Here is a 19,947-nt window from a genome sequence, read left to right as displayed (position 1 = left end):
TCTTGTACACTTCCTTCCTATGGACTTCGCTAGATTGTGTTGCTTGGGCAGGCCTCTGTTTTCTCCGGAACTAGCGATGCTTGCATTTACTCCCAGCTGCTATGTCAATTTTTGCTGACAGCAATTAGTGGAAGGTTTTAGGTTAAAAGGACATGTTAAGTCGATCAAAGTGCATGGAGAAGAAAAAAAACTTGGGCAAAGTGCACGGTGAGCTTTCCGAAAAGAAAAAAGGACACAGGTTATTGGACTTATCTGGAACCTTATCGAGGAAGACATCCGAAAAAGCCACCGTCATTTGCAAATACGTCCCTCCCTCCCTCTTCCCTCCTGCCGTCAGGCCACCGGCTTATCCATTTATCTCTTTTTCTTTTGGCCATTCATCATGTATATGGGCGCTATTTCTTCTACGTGCAGAAACAGTATATTTCGAAGAAAGGCAGAAAAAGAAATATCTCTTCTATTAGTTCTAACCTTCTAGGCAAAGTTTTCAATGAACAAAATGACCGAGCACTCGGTGCTCGTGCGTTGCTACTGAACAACAAAATTCGTTCTTGCGGTTCAGGCGTTTAGCATAACGTGTGATTTTGTCTGTGTAACAGCTCACCATGTATATCTTTTGTACGTGTGTAGTTCCCGCAAAGTGTTTAGCATACCCATATGCGGTGTATATTTGCCTACAGCGCTCACGACGTGCAAACCACGTCAGACCAAAAACAAAATAGATAGTGGGTCTACCGATTGCGTGTCGTGGGCCGCTTTACTCGCAATGCTTATCCTATCTTCTATATAGGTCACGAGACTAAACAAATTCTTCCCACCAACACCGTAAATTTTGATATTGTTGACACGCTAAATAATGAAAAAGATCTGTAAAGAAATAATAAGACAAAAGACATACTTCTATGTATACGCAAAGAAAAAAAGGCAATGTAAAAATTATAGAAAGCCGACAAATGGATATTTTTATAATATTTCTGAGGTGGATCCTGGATCGAGCCAGAGCGTTGAAAATGGTCAGATTCAAAAGAATTTACACCCTTAACTACATTAGAACCTCATAGTTACACCAGAATGAACCCAATGTTTGGTTTTTCTGGCTCTGCCCGTGGAGATTGCTTCAAATAATAGCTTCAACAGTTAATTTCACCTAGTTACATATGTGCATGTATTGTATGAATGTGTTTTATATCGGATACATAGTAGTCGAAAACTCTATTGGAAAAGGTTGTTGCACAACAAAGATCAAAACATTATCTGTTGTATGGAAAAGTATAGCACATCATACAATTTTCCCAACGCTATGGTTTGTGCGCTCCAACACAAACCATCCCAAATTTGAGCCACCAATATACTGTTTGGTTGCCCTGCATGAGTATCTCGGCCCAACCCACTGGGCCAGGAAAGGAGATGCCCGTATTGTTTGGTTTTCTACATTGCATTTGAGAGGAAACTAGCGGGTATTGTTCGGTTACCGGTATGATATGTATTTTGGCTCACCGTGTCAAGTTTAAGCTAATTTTTTAAATAATACAAAATATTTAATCATTTTTGAAAATAAGACGCGCTTTTAAAAATTTACAAAACTAGGCCACCCGCCCAAGCCGATTAGGGGCAGTCAACGACTAATCGGCTTAGGCGAAGCTGATTAGTTCCAGTTGGCCTGGGCGAAACTGATTAGTTCCGGTTGGTGTTGCCCAAGCTGATTGAAACTAATTAGCTTCCTCAAACTACTTAGTTGCATAATCAATGCATGTTTAAATGGATGTAGCTTGTGTTTCGTCCACAAATCCATCAATTCAACTGAAATTAAGAGAGCAAATTAACAGAAGCTGGTTACAGAACTAAGGCACGATTGCACTGAAATTGAAAATTAAGAGAGTAAATAGTTCAATCGTGCCTTAGTTATTTAACCAGCTTCTGTTCAATCGTGTCTTAATTTCAGTCAATCGTGCCTCAGTTCTGTAACCAGCTTCTGTTAATTTGCTCTCTTAATTTCAGGCGTGCCTTAATTTCAGTCGAATTGTGGGTTTATGGACGAAACACAAGCTACATCCATTTAAACATGCATTGATCATGCAACTAAGTAACTTGGGGAAGCTAATTAGTTCGAATCGGGTTGGGCGACACCAACTGGAACTAATCAGCTTCGCCCATACCAACTGGAACTAATCGGCCTAGCCCAAACCGAAGGCGTATTATTTTTGAAAATTCTGAAAAACACGTATTATTTTCAAAAATGATTATTTAATTCATATTATTTAAAAAAAATAGCCAAGTTTAATCGGTTGCCTACACCAGCATGTTTGTGCTCACCAGTCTTCTTGTGAGTGGTAACTGACAAGCTTACCCAATACATATAAATGGAGTTAAATTAAAATTTGGCTATGCCCTATCTCCTTTTGATGCATTTTCTAAGTTCTAACCATTTCTCACGTACGAGTACAACTTCTTCGATGATATGAGAATGCAACAAACATACAAATTTGTTACTTTCCATGTCACTTGGTTAGATGTACGACAGTTTCTAGCGAAAAATGGCAACGTATCCCTGACAATCGGAAAAATAAATAAATAAAAACCAAACCACCTGCCTCTAGTAGTCTAGCATGATGGGTGAGACCGCAAGACATTCAGAAATATGTGCTTGATGAGGAAACACGAGAGTATACATTAATCAATACAAAGATTTCATCTTGTTGTTTCTAGAAAAAATAGCGCGCTTGATCGATGTGGAAGGAACTATAAACAGGGTGCAATGTGTATTTACGAAAACTGTTGGGCAAAAGAAAGATCGCTACCAGGACCGGATGGCTTCCCTGCTGAATTCTTTCAAAAGTTCTGGGGTATGGTTAAAACTGATTTGTTTGAGTTATTTAAGACTTTTCATGCTGGCTCTCTAGACTTATCTAGAATTAATTATGGCATGATAACCCTCCTTCCCAAGGGGCAGGGGGCTGATAGTTTACAACTTTATAGGCCCGTTTGTTTGTCTAATACCTTGTTTAAGATTTTCACTAAGGTAGTTAATAACAGGACAATGCTAGTAGCTGATAAGGTAGTTGATAAAGTTCAATCTGTTTTTATTAAAGGTAGGTACATTTTAGATGATGTAGTTATTTTGTGTGAAGTAATGCATAGTACTCATAAGAGCAAGGAATCAGCTGTTCTCTTTAAAGTGGATTTCGAAAAGTCATATGATAAAATCAATTGGACCTTTTTACATGATATTTTAGGAATGAAAGGCTTCCCTACTAAATATATAGATTGGGTTATGAGTTTTGTAACTAGTGGCAAAGTAGGTATTATTGTTAATGACACTTTAGGGCCTTATTTTAGAACTAAGAAATGCTTGAGACAAGGAGACCCCTTTTCCCCTATGCTTTTTAATATAGTAGTAGATGCTTTAAATGCTTTAGTCAAAAGAGCTCAAAAACAGGAGCTTTTGCCAGGAGTTGTAAATAATTTGGTAGAAGGTGGCATTAACATGTTACAATATGCAGATGATACCATTTTTTTGTTTAATGGAGACTTGGAGGGGGCTAGAAATCTTAAATTCTTGCTTTGCATTTTTGAACATTTGTCTGGACTAAAACTTAATTTCCATAAGAGTGAAATTTTCTGTTTTGGAGAAGCAGCTGGTAGACACTTAGATTATGCAGAGATTTTCACCTGTGAGATAGGGACTATACCTTTTAAGTACCTTGGTATGCCTTTGCATTATAGAACCCTAGGCAATGCAGACTGGAAACCAACTGAGGAGAAGGTAGAACATAAACTAGCAAACTGGAAAGGTAAATTCCTTTCCATAGGAGGTAGACTGGTTTTAATTAACTCTTGTTTAACTAATGTTCCTTCTTATATGATGTCACTGTTTAGAATTTCTAAGGGAGTGATTAAGAGAATAGATTTCTTTCGGGTTAGACTACTTTGGCAAGAAGATGATCATAATAAGAAGTACCACTTGGTGGGTTGGCCTGTCATATGTCAACCTAAGGACCAAGGTGGTCTAGGTGTGCTTGATATCAATGTTAAGAATATTTGTTTACTTTGTAAGTGGCTTTGGAAGCTTGAAAATAGTGAGGGCATTTGGCAGTCTCTGATTAGGAATAAATACCTTCAGGATATGTCTATACACCAAGTTAATGTTAAATCTGCTAAATGTCAGTTTTGGGCTGGTATGTTAAAAGTGAGAGATCTTTTTTACTATTTCTGCACTAAACAAGTTGGTAATGGTCAAAGAACATACTTTTGGGAAGAAATTTGGCTAGGTAATACTGCTTTTAAATTTAAATTTGCTAGACTTTTATAATCTCACAGATAGAAAGTTTATTACAGTCTCTGCCGTTTTTAAATTTAGGCGGCACCTTAGTGGAGATTTGCTTATTATGTTTAAGGAGATGGTTAGCTTATGTGAACAGGTAGTTCTAACTGGAGACAATGACAGATGTATTTGGACTCTTGATAAGAAAAGGATTTTTTCTGTCAAGTCCCTATACACTGCCTTGATTACTAGGCAAATTAGCTTTCTTTTTAAGCATTTCTGGAAAGTTAGACTCCCCTTATAAATTAAGGTTTTTATGTGGCTAATTGTTAAGAGAAGTATACTCACTAGGGATGTTTTGTTACATAGAGGGTGGAAGGGCCCAAAATCCTGTGTCTTCTGCCCTGTAGATGAAAGCATAGATCATATTTTTTTGCATTGCTCTGTTGCTAAGTTCTTATGTAGTGTAGTTGGTTGTACTTTTGGTATTAACAAGATCCCTGTTACTATGGAGAATATTTGTGACTGGGTGTTCACCTTGTGTGAGATCGAGATAGGCAATCGGGGGGGCGGGGTTTCCGAAAGTTCAAACCCTAAATCACATTTCCGTCCGTGATAGTAAAACAGCCGTAACTTTTGATTGGATGAACCAAAAAATACGTATGAGTATGCAAAAGAAAGGTATTGAAATCATCTAAGAAACGCAAGAAGAATCAGCTCAATTGGACTTACCAATCAAAAGATATGATCAAATCAGTAACAGCTGACAGAAAGTTACGAGAATTAATCTATAATCGATTTCGAGGAATAACAAGAAAGATGAAGTAATCGCGATCTTCCTTGATCTTGTGGTAAACCTGCAGAAAAGTATTACGAACTCGTGATAAACCTCCAGTAAAGTGTTAGAAAGATCTAGCACGAAGAATCCACGAAGATCCGAGAAGAACAGAGATGACACCGCCAACGAATTTCTTTATTGCAACGATGTTGATCGATTACAAAAAATGCAACCATGCATCCAAGAACTCTCTAAGAATTGATCTAGATCCAAAGCTCTGAGTTCCCTCACGTCCTTGCTGAAACCCTAGTTAGGACGCCCTCTATTTATAAGGAAAAATTCGCGACCCTAAACCGAGTCCGAATCCAACACGAACTCCTCTGTCCCGGTCGGTATTTTGCCCGTGGGGCCCGCATACGACCTTGGATTGAGATGACTCCAAAAGCAAAGTTGTTAGTCTCGACGACCCGCACAACTTTCATGTGGACCACTTTTCCATCCGATGCCATCTTGATGACGCTAATGTTTAATCTTTAAACAGCTCTCATCCAGCCACGGCTGGACCTACATATCTTCACGTCGATGCCACTCCAAGCATCAACTCTTCTTGTGATGTCTTCAAAACTCGACCATCACGTATCGAATATCTCCAATACCGTACATCTTCGGTATAAACAACGTACAACAAACCGGTGCCCTCCCGGATCATCGTAGCCTTCACTTCCATTGTTCCTTTGCACGAACGTCCCGCATGACCTTGATCCTCGACCTCAGCTTCTCCCAAGCTTCGTCTCTCGATCCTGTCATCAACCACGTTCCTCTAGCTCCGGCAACACCTGAAAGCGAACACACAAATAACCAGTACGAGCACAAGTCCACGACTGACTCAGGGTAAGTTTCACACAACTCACGTCATGTTTTTCCATAAAAACTAATGGATCAGCACACCACTAACAAAGCACTAAGTCCAAACAAGATACTTTCACACCTTGTTGCTATTGGTGTCTCAGCACTTTGCTGGACTGTTTGGAAAACAAGAAATGAGACTTGTTTTCAGTCTAAATTTCCTAAAGATCCTTCTAATCTTGTGTTTCTTATGTGCTATTGGATCAAGTACTGGGCGAATCTTCAGAACGCTAGGATCAAGGAGAAGTTGATGCTGGGGGCTGATCTGTTGCAGTTGGTGGCGTCAGACGTGTTAAGCAAAAGGCACGGCTGGGGGCTTTACAACAGGCGGATAGCTGATCACTGAGATCCTTTAAAAAGTCTTGGTTCATGTGTTTATTTTTTAGCATATCGGCTGTAATGAGGACCTCCGTAGTTTTCTGACTTGAGCTGGGAGCTATTTACTTTTCTGCATTTATTTTTTGCTGAGGCAAAGACTTCTGAACTTCAAAGACCTTGTAGTGATTTCACTAATGAAATCGGGATCCCCCTTCTTCTAAAAATAAGAAAGAAAGATCGCTGTTCTTTCTGCTTTCCTTTCCGGGTAATGCATTAAAACGAGGGCTATGTATGGCTGTCAGTCAAGAAAAAAAAACAAAGACTGTGTATGGCTGTGGTGCCGCGTTGCAGCCATCGCAGGAGCCCATATGTGCACGGGCGTGCTGTTGATATTTTTCACAAACACTTTTTGAAGATCGTGACATGCATCAAAGGCTTTCATTTCGGTACAAAACGACTAGCCAAAAATGCATCAATAACACAATCACCAAAATGTAGATCCAAGCAAGGATGCACGCTCTTTATTTTCACGCGGACAGAACGCGAGACACGCTCTGAAATTTTCACCGAACAGAAGGTGAGACAAGCTGACAAGGTAAAAACGGAGCTCATTTGGAACATTGCATATGTCTTTGTCCGTCTTGTCGTGAGCTTGCGGCTGCGGAGGACGGCAGGAGGTGTCGCAATCTCCATCCAACTTACTTTATGTGCATTTATTTAAGTAAAGTTAAGGTCGGTTTTGTCAGCGTGGTTAACAAGTCCGACAGGGCAACATGGCAGGTAAAATCCTACCTCGGCTCGGCTGATAAAAACGCAAGTTGAGTTAAATTAGCCGTCCCGATGAAAGCAGTCGTGTGTGATAGTGGTGTTCCTGTTGGTAAGTCAGCTCGGACGAGAAAGTGATCCTCTGAAGCTATGTCTTGCTGCTAGAGTTCTAGCTGCTTCTTTTCTGCGCGGAAGGAATCCAAACACTTGATTCGTCGAAGCAGATTCTGCTAAGATAGAAATCCAACGGCTCACTTGACGACCCACGTCTAGCTCTAGCCGGACCTATCTTTGCCTCTTGTTTTATACAATTATACTACTCACTCCGTCCAATAAAAATGTCTTAGATTTATCAAAATTTGGATGTGTCTAGACATGACTTAATGTATAGATGCATTTAAATTTAGTCAAAGTTGAGACATCATTTGTTGGACGGAAAGAGTACCCTCTTTCCGTGGTTAGTGAATGAAGGGGCGCAGGTAAACAAACAAATATTGCCGGCGGCCCGATGTCGAAACTCGAAAGCGTCATCCACAGATTTGCTACGCGCGCACTATTTCGGGACGGAATACCGCGTTTCGGTGAATATTGAGAACTAGCCATATCATTCGTTTGCTCGAAATATAAAAAAAGTCATACGCATTCCGCCTGAATTCTCCTGCAAGCATCCATGCCCTCTAATTTACTGGTATTTTACCAAGCATCACGATCACAAAAGAAGAGCCTCTTGACATGACATAATCCTCCGTTCCAAAAAGAAACATGTCATGATCATGCAGTCTCATCAATCACCATTCAGATTTCTAGATCAGGAACACTATTGCCGGGATTCCAGTTTCTCAGATTCAGAGCCTCATCAATCACCACACGACGGCCGGTGACATTTGACACGAACGCCTCAACACTCTAGGTTCTATGCGCACGAGCGTAGTACTCCGTAGGAGTAGAACAACAGAGCCCGCCTGACGGCGCCCTTAACACTCCGGCCCACCATATCGACATACCTACCCACCTGCAGGCTACATCCACAAGCGATCTGGATGAAGTTAACCTCTCCAAAGCAAGCAAACCGTCCATCGGAGAAAGCAGCTTTAGATTAGAGCAGCAAATGCCATCACGCTGGCTGGCGCCGTCAGGAGATTTCGTTTTCCGGGTGTCAGGATCAAAAATTACATCTTTTTTCCCCACCCGGCTGCTTCGACGGAGCAGCGAGGGGGTCACTGCTGGACGTAGGAGTCGATCGAGTCGCCCTTTCGGCCAGGACGAATGACCCGTGAAAGGGACCAGGAACAAGAAACTGGGGAATTGAATTGAATTGAATTGATACGGGCCGGTATTACTGGTAATGGATGGATATATCACAGCACAGGAGCTATGCTTATGGATCGGATCGGGCTGAGAGGTTGAGAGTTCCCTGCCCTGCAATGCATCCTACTATCCCTGGACCTGGAGTCGTATTCAGGGCCTCTTGTACGTATATGTCTACAGATCCACGGCAAAACGGATTAAGGGATACACTTGGTTTCTCTCAAGATCAGGCAGGGTTGCTTCTTTCTTCGCAAGCGTCGCTGTCTTGGACTCCTCGGCGTTGTGTTTCGGACCAAGCAGTGGGTAGCCCACTGGAACCGACTGGAATCCATCGAGTTGTGAAAAATCAACTGTCATCTTTCTCCGGGCCAGACTTCGGTTCTTTTTTTATAACTTTTCAGCGAGCGACTGCCGTGCACCGGTTTTACTTTACCTACACTGCACGCGGAGGATCGAACATTGCAAGTCTGCAGCAGCACGTTTCACTGTCTCGGGCTCAGACGTACTATACGTGGGACCGACAAAGCCCGTGCGTGCAGGTGTTGTGTTGAGCTGCCGGCAGACGAGATGAGCGGTGGGAGGCCGAAAGGTCACAAGCGCAATGGGCCATGGAGCTTTTGAGTCTGGCCCAAAATGTTTCGGCTAATGAGTGGCCCAACTCCACGGTTAATTCACGACCGCGAGGACGGCTGACTGCGTGTGGGTTGTAGAGGAGGGACTGCACGATAAGGGTTGGGCGCGTTTTATTTTAGCCTGGCGATTATCTTATTTCTTGATTGGGCTGGGGACGTGTGCTGCTGGGCCGCTGGGGGTACGGATGGGCCAACGATATGGTTTCCTAGCCGAATTAAAGGCCGATCCGAACTGAATTGGTTCGATTGTCGTGGGGTGCAGATGTCATGGGATGGCTTATGTTGGGTCGATGAATGAATGAGGATCCGGAGGAGGGAGGACGTGAAGAGAAACACGCACAAGCACTCAAACACACGCAGATTTACTCAGATTCGGAGCCCTCTTGCCGAAGTAAGACTCCTACTTCTACTTTGTTGTATTAGCCGACATAACAAGCGCTACAATGGCGTTACTTGAGTTGTATCTTGAGGAAAAAGAAGAAGGGAAAAACCCTATATGCCTAAGTCTTCGATCCCTCTCCAGGGAGGGGTGGTGCTCTATTTATGGACCGCACATGTCCCACTGACATGTGAGTCAAAAGCTAACGTTATCTTCTTTGGGCCCTGCTGGGCACACGCTTTGGTTCCCTCCGGGTGGCACCGCAGGGGACAAGACAACTTTACTTTTCCTGGCGCTTTGCAACAAGTACTGCTGACAACTGCCGTCATGACCCTATCCGGGGTCATCCCCCGACACTAGTCCCCGAAGCTGTTAGTTAAGCACTCTTGTTTGTTAAGCACCATACTTTTAATTTATTTAAGTTTTTAATTACTGAGTTCCCCAACGAGTCCCCGAGTTTATTTTTTCTGTTAGTGAAATTTTATGACTTTGTTTCTTTTGTCTGCCTTGTCGACGTTCGACATATGAATCGCAAAGTCATAGAACAACTCTTTCAAAAAATTAAACTCGACAGACTCGCTTGGAAATACCCGAAAACAGAATGAAATGCCGGGTTTAAGTGAAACAACGCGCATCTCGGCTCGCTTCTTTGTTTGTTTCCGCAGTCTTTTTTCATGTGTTCAGTTATCTCGTTCCCAATCACTAGCTTACCATGAAGACGGGTTGCAGACAGCAGCGAAGTCATAGAGGGGATTTTCAATACCGACGTAGTACTAAACCGACATAAAATTACACAACTAAGCCATGCCGACATACAAAATGATAATTGCAATATAACACATAAATAGCATGAAAGTCCCCGAGTTCCTTTTGAGAACCCGGCGGACAATTTCATTGTCTCAAAACATTGAACATAAGAAGAAAACGATACAAATACTCATCTTTCAAGTATAGAACGGACGAAGTAAAGCTGCATTCCATGGCCTCTTTGTCTCCTCGCCTGACCGGTCCATCCTGTTTGCTTTGGGATCCTGCGCATCTATAAGATAGTAGGAATCATTGTGCAGCGCTTTGCTCACAATGAAGGGTCCTTCCCAGGGGGGCGACAGTTTGTGCATGCAGGCACCGCGACGTAAGCAGCGACTGCTTTCCCGTGATAAAGATAACGTTGCTTTACTTTGCGCCGCGCGGTGAGGATAAGATCGTTGAGACATCTCAGCGCTGGCCGAGATCAGAGTATTCATCCTCATCCTGCAATCTTATAAGACAAGATAGTTATGCCGGCATTCTCTAGGTATGCCGGCTTAGTATTAGTTTGTCCTAATGATGCCGGCATACATGATTATGCCGACTTTGCCTTCGTCATCTCGGCTAAAGCGTGTCGTCATTACTCTATCCGGGGTCATCCCCCTGACATCGATCCTCTCTAAAAAAAAACTGAATTGGTTTGGTTAGACAATAAAAATGATATACGGAGTGTACTATTTCTTTCCCTGTCCAAATTAATTGCCGTAGCTTTAAAATTCCTAAAACTACTTGTAAAGGTATAACAGACGCGATAAGAAGACAACCGGAAACGTATGCACTGGTTTGCCTGGTGGAAATTATGCGTCCCCAAAAAACAAGGAGGTATGGGTTTTCGTGATATTCAGTGTTTTAATCAGGCTTTATTGGCGAAACAAGCTTGGCGTCTCCTGGATAATCCTGACTCACTTTGTGCTTCGGTTCTACGGGCGAAGTACTACCTAGATGGCAATCTTCTGGCTGCTACATTGGGTAAAGAAACTTCTTTTACTTGGCAGAGTATCATGGCCGGTGTGCGTACACTGAAGCTCGGCCATGTATGGCGCGTCGGTAAGGGTGACAAGATAAATATTTGGACAGATGCCTGGCTCCCTAACTGCTCTTCAAGACAGATTATTACTCGTAGGCAGCATCAACTTGTCTCCAAAGTGGAAGATCTTATTAATCCGGGAACGAACCAGTGGGACGTTGATCTTATTAACAATCTGTTCTGGTCGGTTGATGTTAACCGAATTCTGGCCGTCCCAATTCCATCGTTTGACATGGAAGATTTCGTGGCCTGGAACTTGACAAAGTCGGGCGTTTTTTCGGTGCGCTCGGCGTATGCAGCGGAGTGGGAATTTCAACATGGAAGGAAACTCCGGCGCACGAACGGCATGGGACCGGCTGCTGACCACAAGGCTTGGGAGGCAATCTGGAGTTTACGAGCACCGGCAAAGGTGAAAATATTTATGTGGGAACTGTTGCATGGGGCTCTGCCTTGCCGTTCCATTCTTGTTGATCGACATATGAAGATCTCTCCCTCGTGCCCTATGTGTTCTAGCGGACCTGAGGATATTGCTCACCTCTTTTTCATATGCCCTAGAGCTCGTGCTGTGTGGCAAGAACTTGGAATTCTGGATATCATCAAGGAGGCATGTCTTTTTGATCGCTCTAGATCCGCGATTATGGAGTTTCTGCTCTGTCACCCATTCAAATCTCCGGTACAATCTGATCACATCAGAGAGCGGTTGGCCATTGCCGTTTGGTTCTTATGGTGGGATCGGAGGCGCTATGTCCATGGCGAGCAGATTGGGACACCACAGCGATCTGCTTTCTCTATCAATGCCCTAGTGGCCAACTTCGTGGGTGCTGCGTCCTCACGGAGCTCCATTGTCAGGCACGGGTGGGTCAGACCTCCGTCAGACTGCGCTAAGCTTGATGTTGATGCATCCTTTGATGCGGATAACCTCTGTGGTACTGTGGGGGCCATTATTCGTAACCAGGCAGGCGAGTTCATCTCTGCCATAAACAGGAAGCTTGATGTCGTCCAAGACGTGCTCTCGGCGGAAGCTCACGCCTTGCGGATCGGGCTGGAACTTGCCGCCCTCACGGGCTGTCACCTAGTTGCCGTTTGTTCTGACAACATGGATGTTGTGGACGCCATGAACAGCGATGGACCGAACTAATCCACGGCGGCTGCCATCTTTGATGATTGCTCCCGCCTTGCTTTAGACTTTATGAAGATTTCGTTCAAACATTGCCCAAGGGAAGCAAATACAGTGGCTCGCGAACTAGCTGCACTGGCAAAGTCCTTGCCGCCCTTCACCTGGTTTCATGATCCTCCTCCGACGATAATCCCTCTCTTGATCAAAGATGTAACGCTGGTTATAAATGAATAAAGGGGTGTTTTGCTGTCAAAAAAAAAATGCCGTACCTTTGTATCTATACATGAAACATGTCTAGACCTGAAAAACGATATACGGTTCCCACCCTTATGTGAATGTGATGCACTCATGCATGACTCATGCCACTAACAGGGTGGTACACGTGTTCGGAATTTACATCATAGTATGGACATAGTGTGTATACATGACACTCCATCTAGAAATAGAAGCCGTATAAATTTATTGATCGTAAAAATTTAAGGTTTAATAATCAGGCTTGTAGCAAAAAGATGTTAGCATACAGTACTATTATCAAATCAATAAGCTACAAAAACCATATTTCCTGGAAGATCTAGTGATCCTGATTCACCAATGTAAAGATGTTGATTTTTTTTCTACAGTTTTGCTACTTGTTAGGCGACTGAGAAATAACTATTTCTTAGTCAATGATAACAACCTTTTGATTCAATAATTGAGATTCATGTAAAATTAGTGTAGGTCCGATATATAAGAAAATTTTCATTGGATGGTTACGATTGTTGACTGAGAAATAACTATTTTTTAGGCGACTGAGGAATAGTAGACACTCCCTTTTTTCTATACACTGGTCCAAACATTAAAAAGTTTGAATTTGAACAAAATTTCCATGTTTTTGAACGGATGGATAGTACTACTCCGTACTACACTCCTTTGTTTTTTTACTCCTTCATTCGATCGTATATCCTTGTTTAGAGCTTACGATCGAAGATTTGCTGGGAAGAATTGCCACGCGCCGTCGCTCGAGGCTGCACCTGGCGACCGGGCCTCTGCACGTACACAGCAAATTAAGCGCAGCTGACCAACTATGACTTTATCTATTCATATAGACGACCTAGAGCTAGCTCGACACGCGAAACACGCGCGCATGCACTACTTGTTTTTGTTTGATCAGAGGATCCGACCGGGGAGGGACCAATTAAATATACGTGTAGCATAGGGTCATGTGTACAAGTGTCGGTCTTTGCAACAAGTGTCACTCTCCCCTGATTGTCTGGAAAACATAAAGTTCTTTAACAAACAGTACGTACAGTACACAGGACGCAAATTCAGATGCCTAATTAAGGAAAATCAATGTATGATATTGTCACAAAATAAAGTAAAATAAGAAAACAACAAAGTATGGCCACAGTTTTAAAACCGGAGCTGTCGGTCTCATGGTTCAGGTTTTTTCGATCGATCAAACCGTTTCTAAGATATATAAAGTAATATTTTGAGTATTTATAACAGCAGAATTTAGTAACTTTTGATGTCATGTCCTATGTTTTTAGGAACATAAATATGCAGTGATGTGCTTGATCTACATCGTAAGTTTTCTTATCTTCATGGGGAACCTAACGTGGATTTCGACCAAATAACTTGCTCCTGCTTGAAGGATCATTTACCTCTCGGGCCTGAAGAACTACACAAGCTGGATAGCAAGCCCATGGAAAAATATGCATGCCAATGGTTGACCCGAAAAAGAATGAGGCACCGAGGAACCGAGAAGGAAAAATATTACAAATTAAAATAAATTAGTTGGAGGAAGTTGACAAATACTAGTTGGGTTTAGTAATTAATTGGACCTCCCTCTAGCTGTTTAATTGTGTAGTTTGTACTTTGCCACAAATTCAATAACTAGCTAGCTAGGTGGTTGGGGTATGTCCCCACTTTACATATAGATGGGGAATTTTAGACTGTCGTGGAATGTTCACAAAACAAGAGCATATCCCTGAAGGCGCAACGACCATACATAATAGAAAAGGGGTTCAATGAACACATGCACCGCGGAACAACACAGGGATTGGACCGATGTTCATGAAAGCTCTCCCTGAATTTTTTGTAATAGTATATGGAAACAAATTTCCAAGAATGTGTGCTGTTTTTCGTTTTATGATTAACTCTAGGTTACTGTACGTGTGCATATTGTTAGTTATATAATTAGGTGTTTATTGCTGTTCGCAGAATCTGAAAGAAGGTGGAGTGACCTAATTAATTAAGCACTCCATATATACAGCTTCCTGTCATTTTTTGTACTCTTGAACTTTTGTTTAATTAGCAAGAAATCCGATCTGGGGAAAAGACAGATGAGTATTGACTCCCACACTATTTGACTTCATACGTATCGAACTCACAAAATATGCATGGCTGTTTTACATTTGCTAGTCTTAAACGCAAGTTGAGTATTGGATCTTAATTTGCTTACAAGAAACTGATCTAGTACACTGTCAAAACTTAAGTATATCTGCTTAATTATGAGAACCTTAATATATTAGAAACAGATACCCATGTCAATCCTCGCAAAAAAAAGATATCGATGTAAACAAAATTCTTAGCAAAAAAAATCTTGCAATCGTGTACATGAAATATCAGCGAATACAGTACCAGGTTCAGAATTCATGAACAGATTCAACTCATCCAAAGGAAGCTATGCCCTGCAATCAGCCCTACAGGGAACACATGTTCTTTGGGAGAGATGACCTCTAAGGTTAAAACACAGAGAGAGAGAGAGAGAGAGAGGGAGAGAGAAAAAGAAAACACCTAAGGTTCCAACCATGCACGCATTCAAGGCATATGCATCTCTAGATATACACATGTTTTGGACGAAGTTTACAGCACTGAACAAATCATTCAGAGTTCTGCGACCAGCAACTGACGCACACCGCGCGCTATGGAACTTCATCTTGTGAAAAAACTTTGAAACCTGGTCTCTGGAGAAGTCAGGCCAACGACGACCCCTGTATGTATTTGTGCTAAACAATATCTGTAATTCTGTATATATATTGCCCCTGGTCTGCATATCTTACTGAAAATGGAAACCAGGAATCAATTCATTAGTCAGTAGGGAAATCAATATATATGCAATACAGCTAGTATTTTACTGCATCTATATATGCAGAAACTAAACATGGTACATAAGATTTGGGAAATTAAGAAGTTCATCTTAGTACGTATGTAATTAACTTGATCAGCAGCTAAAAGGGATATGGGGCATGGTGAACGGCTGACAGAGAGAGGGTGAGCACGCGCAGCTCCCAGCATGGCTCCTGCATGCTAGGAAACCACCGCGTGTGCTCACTCTCTTCTGTCAAACCTCCAAAGACCCAGCTCCCCTCCATCTGCCTCTTCGATCATGCAAGGCAAATACTGCAAATTAAAAACCGTAGCTACTATGATGTGTATGAAGTATGAACAGCTGCGTGTGATCGCATGGGAGAAATGAAGCCTCATCAGTGGCTGGCTGACAGATAGAGCAGTGAGCACGCATAGCTCCCTGGCATGTCCTTGATGCAAACGAAACACCATGGGTGCTCACTCTCTTCTGTCAGCTTCCACTCACGACACCATTTCTCTTCTGCACATCACACATGTAATCGGCTCAAAGGAAGAGATCAAAAGTTACACAAACACACACACACACACACAGAGAAAGATGTAAGTAATGGCTGACAGAGAGAGAAGTGAGCACACATAGCTTCAAGCATGAACGCTCTTTCTCCCTCTCTCTGATTCACCATGCAAGAAAGGCACCATGTGTGCTCACTCTCTTCTGTCAGCCTCCATCTCATCACTCCCTTCCTCCCAACTCCCAAGAACAAACAAACAAGATAAACAACGCTAGAATTGAAGAATTCGATCTCCTCTGAAAAACAAGCCAGCCAATCTCCCTCGCTCTCTATCCCCTGTCTCTCTCTCAACTCATTTGGTACCTCCATTTAGCTACTGATCTACACAAGTACACTTGCATCTCTGCAGAACATTACTGTTTCTTTGGATGGTGAGAGTTGCTATGGGGATGCTACGGTATTTATAGGGAAGGGAAAGGACTTAAGGACGGCCGGGGTACTACTACTAGTTGAGCTATGCATCTGTGTTCCCGTTTGAACGGAATAAACGGGAAGATGCCTCCATTGGCCACACTGATGTAACAAGAGAGAGATGCATGGACTATAATACTCAGCCTATTAGTATAGCCACCTATAGCTAGCTTCTGTTCCATCTTGATCTCTTCTGATGTGGGACAAACATCCCATGAAAGAGATAAGCTTTGCCTTGGACCGTCCAGTCCAACCAACTAGCTAGGATCAAGTTCTTTCGAATTTTTAATTTGCATTATTGTTTCCTGGAGCACTATGATTCAGCAGTATACATGATTATCTATATAAAAATGAACTCCATTTTTGCAGAATCATATTTTTTCTTTCCAGGCATACGGGAAGCTTGTAGTAAAATATTGCTGGTGTATGCATGCATCAACTGTACTCCTGACCGAAACCAATGTTGACAGTACTACAGCTTGCAGCTAGGGGCGCGAAGCGCAGTACGGAGTACCAGTGCAGTACTACTTGTCCCAATGCGCCTTGTGATTCTAAACCAAATTAACCCACATGCACATGCATGCGCATCCTGCCCCACCGCCTCTTCCAGCCAATCGCCGGTGGTCATGCCATTCCTCTGGCCCTGATCTTTATCGTTCTCTCTAGAGCTCCTCTCCCTTCATTGAGAATCTGCAACGACGCAGAAATACTGTGCCGGACAGCCTGAGCATGTTGACATTTGACCACCGCAAGCTAAGCTAGGCGCTCTGTCTCACCTCTTGCAGCTACGCCTACGCGTGCATTTTTATTTTCTTCTAACCATGCATGCATACACTGATACACGCGATAAGTTTAAGAAGAGAACTCAAACTAGTACTCCCGTGTGCATTAAGAACTGGCGAGGTGCTGATGACGTTTATGCTTACTGAATGTTCTTTTTGATGTAAGATTTTCGTGTTCCAATTAACACATTTCTTACAAAATGTTAAATTATGTAGTGTAGTGCGTTTTGAAGAATCCACTTTGCAGATGTCACTAACATGTTGTTCGGAGATGTACTGGGAGTAAATTTCAACGAAATGATTTTCTATGAGAAAGTTTAGATCCTCACAATTAGTTTACAGTTTTGGCCTACCGTTTGTCGTATGTTGTGTGGTTGAATTATTCCTTGCCAACTCGTGCATATGCATACACACGGTGCAATGTGGTTCTTATGCTCTTCTGCAACTATAGGTGTTCCATTTCATATTTAAATCGTCGTCTGAATATATGCCTAAAAAATATTAACTTAAACATACCCGCATATATCATGTGTCTTACGGGATGCCAATCTCATAGATACACGCCAAGAAAGTTGAGCAAAAAGTTCAAAAGTTGAGAAGATATGAAAGTAAACCGTGTCCTGATAAAAGAAATACTAACCTCACAATTTTCAGTTTACTAGCTAAATGTCCGTGCTCTGCTACGAAATTAAGAATTTGTGTTATGCATGAGTTGTTTAATATATCTGTTGCTCATATTTTTAAAATTTCTGATAAATAAGAATTATGTCAAAATATTATTTTTGAAAAATACAATTACTCTTGAAAGTCATGAAAACCAATCAAACATAGTCAAAATATCATGATACGTATAGAGTGAGTGGCAATTAGATGATTCCATGGCCTTTAAGAAGTAGTCTTGTTGATGTGAACTCGCGACCACCAATTCAGATCTTTATAAGAGCATCCTCAACAGCTTGTCTTAATTCGGCTATCTATATCTCAATATAGACAATGGTCTAAAAAGTTTCTTTTCTAAAATCTTATAATCCTCCATCAGCTTGTCTATATCTGAGTCGTCTATATTGTCTCTCCTATCTTCATAGCTAAATCATATCTAGTGGGCATTTGGACATCGTCGCAGGATCGTCTATATATGGACATTGTGGAGAGAGATTTGGACGATGTCTAAATTTAGACAAGCATGTAGACAAGCTATTGGAGCCTTACTTTGCACTTTGGTTGTTTAAATGGCATATGGACAACCATATACACAAGCTGTTGAGGATGCTCTAAGTGTAGAGATTAGCCAAGGAGTGCCTAGTTTGGTGTTACATTGGGTATTAAAAAAACATGCACATATGTGAATCCCTCTCCTTCATTTGTTGGTTGGTTCCACGTTGGGAACCAAAGATACACATAATTAATGTGTATGTAACTAATATTTGCTTATTCCCAGAGCAAATGGACTAAAGTGAAATTTTGAAATTTTTGAGATGTGCCTAGCTAGTAAACTGAAAAGGAGAGTAAATAATAAGAGGATCCAGTTCGAATTAATTAAAGTATGTGTTTTCCTCCATGTACGATTGGATGTTGATCTCTGCTCCAACAAATCGATAGGCATCATCTGTACAAAGGCTTACTCTTAAGCGTTAGGCACAACTAAACCTTATTGTGCAAGCGTTCCCCCTCTGTTAGTCACAACTAAACCTTCTCGTGCGAGCGTGCCCCCTCTCCCCAAAATCACATCACCTTCTTCCTTAGCACACCGCTCCCTCCTACACATGCTTCTTGTCCTGCATGTCCTTGTTATATGACCCCTTCCTCTCCCCAAAGCTGCTGCCTAACCTCCCGCTCTGCTGGGCCTACACCAAGTCTGGACATCCGCTCTGATACCAAATGACAGCCCCTAGCTCGGACTAGCTCTCGCTCGCTCTTACGGACGGAGGTAGAAGAAGGAAACAAGAGATTTTTTCTGGCGACGAACGCCCTGACGCACAAACGTCTTGTATTCAGCTCGAACTGAAAATCCCCAACTAACAAGCAGTGGCAGCTCATGCACACGCGCAGGCACGCAGCTGCATGCCCACCTCGCTCGCGATCCGCTCGCCCAGGCCGCGCGCACGACGCGCTCGTACGCGAAGGACGCGGCCAGCTCCAACAGAACGCCAAGGCTACCCCTGCTAACGACTCGGACGCGGCCACGCACCAGCGTCCGACCTGAACCCGAACACACACGCACACACACATGGCACACCCGCCACGGCCACGTACACACTAGACACGCACACGCTAGTGGCTTATTCCTAACATAGATGTCAAAGTAGGGCGTCAGTGCCCCGATAAATTATCCATTAATTGTAAACATCTGGAGGCATCATATTACCTACTCAGCCCTAGTAAGTCCAGTCGATCAATAAAGCGTTGAAATTCTGTAATCAATTACGCCTCCATACAATGTGCAATTGTACAAACATGTCGGTTAGATACACCTTTGTCCTTGATAATGGCAACAATGAGACGCTCAACTGCATGTTAATTGCAACACTTCATCGAGCTCTCCACCAAGTCGTTCGTTAGACTATAAACCTTATAATTAATTGACCATCTCCCTGGTTCATTACATCTCCTCTAGTCTGGTTTCCTATCTGGAGGGTCAAATATATCGACTAAAGAGGGGTAAAAAGGAAAACCCTATAACTATTACGCTACGTGGAGAAAATGGTGCATGAAGCAAGTAAGGATCCTACAGTGCACACAATTATACTTAAGGGTAATCAACTAGTAGAATGTGAGTGTGGGATGTAAGCAAGTTGAGAGAAGACATTGTTTTTAA

General features: G+C 42.5%; 3 non-coding genes across 3 annotated transcripts; all 3 read right to left on the bottom strand.

The window, feature by feature from the left end:
* Window positions 1-15,523: 15,523 nt before the first annotated feature.
* On the bottom strand, window positions 15,524-15,634 carry MIR156G (microRNA MIR156g). The gene has a single exon (NR_126961.1). It is a non-coding gene; the product is annotated as a microRNA MIR156g (primary transcript).
* Window positions 15,635-15,761: 127 nt separating this feature from the next.
* MIR156F (microRNA MIR156f) lies at window positions 15,762-15,871 on the bottom strand. Its single transcript, NR_126960.1, has one exon. It is a non-coding gene; the product is annotated as a microRNA MIR156f (primary transcript).
* Window positions 15,872-15,966: 95 nt separating this feature from the next.
* MIR156E (microRNA MIR156e) lies at window positions 15,967-16,099 on the bottom strand. The gene has a single exon (NR_126959.1). It is a non-coding gene; the product is annotated as a microRNA MIR156e (primary transcript).
* Between the last annotated feature and the right edge of the window lie 3,848 nt (window positions 16,100-19,947).

The sequence above is a fragment of the Brachypodium distachyon genome, chromosome 2 (genome assembly GCF_000005505.3).
Source record: "Brachypodium distachyon strain Bd21 chromosome 2, Brachypodium_distachyon_v3.0, whole genome shotgun sequence".
Taxonomy (NCBI): Eukaryota; Viridiplantae; Streptophyta; class Magnoliopsida; order Poales; family Poaceae; genus Brachypodium; species Brachypodium distachyon.
The sequence above is the reverse complement of the archived record's forward strand: the minus strand, read 5'-3'. Positions and strand labels throughout refer to the sequence as shown.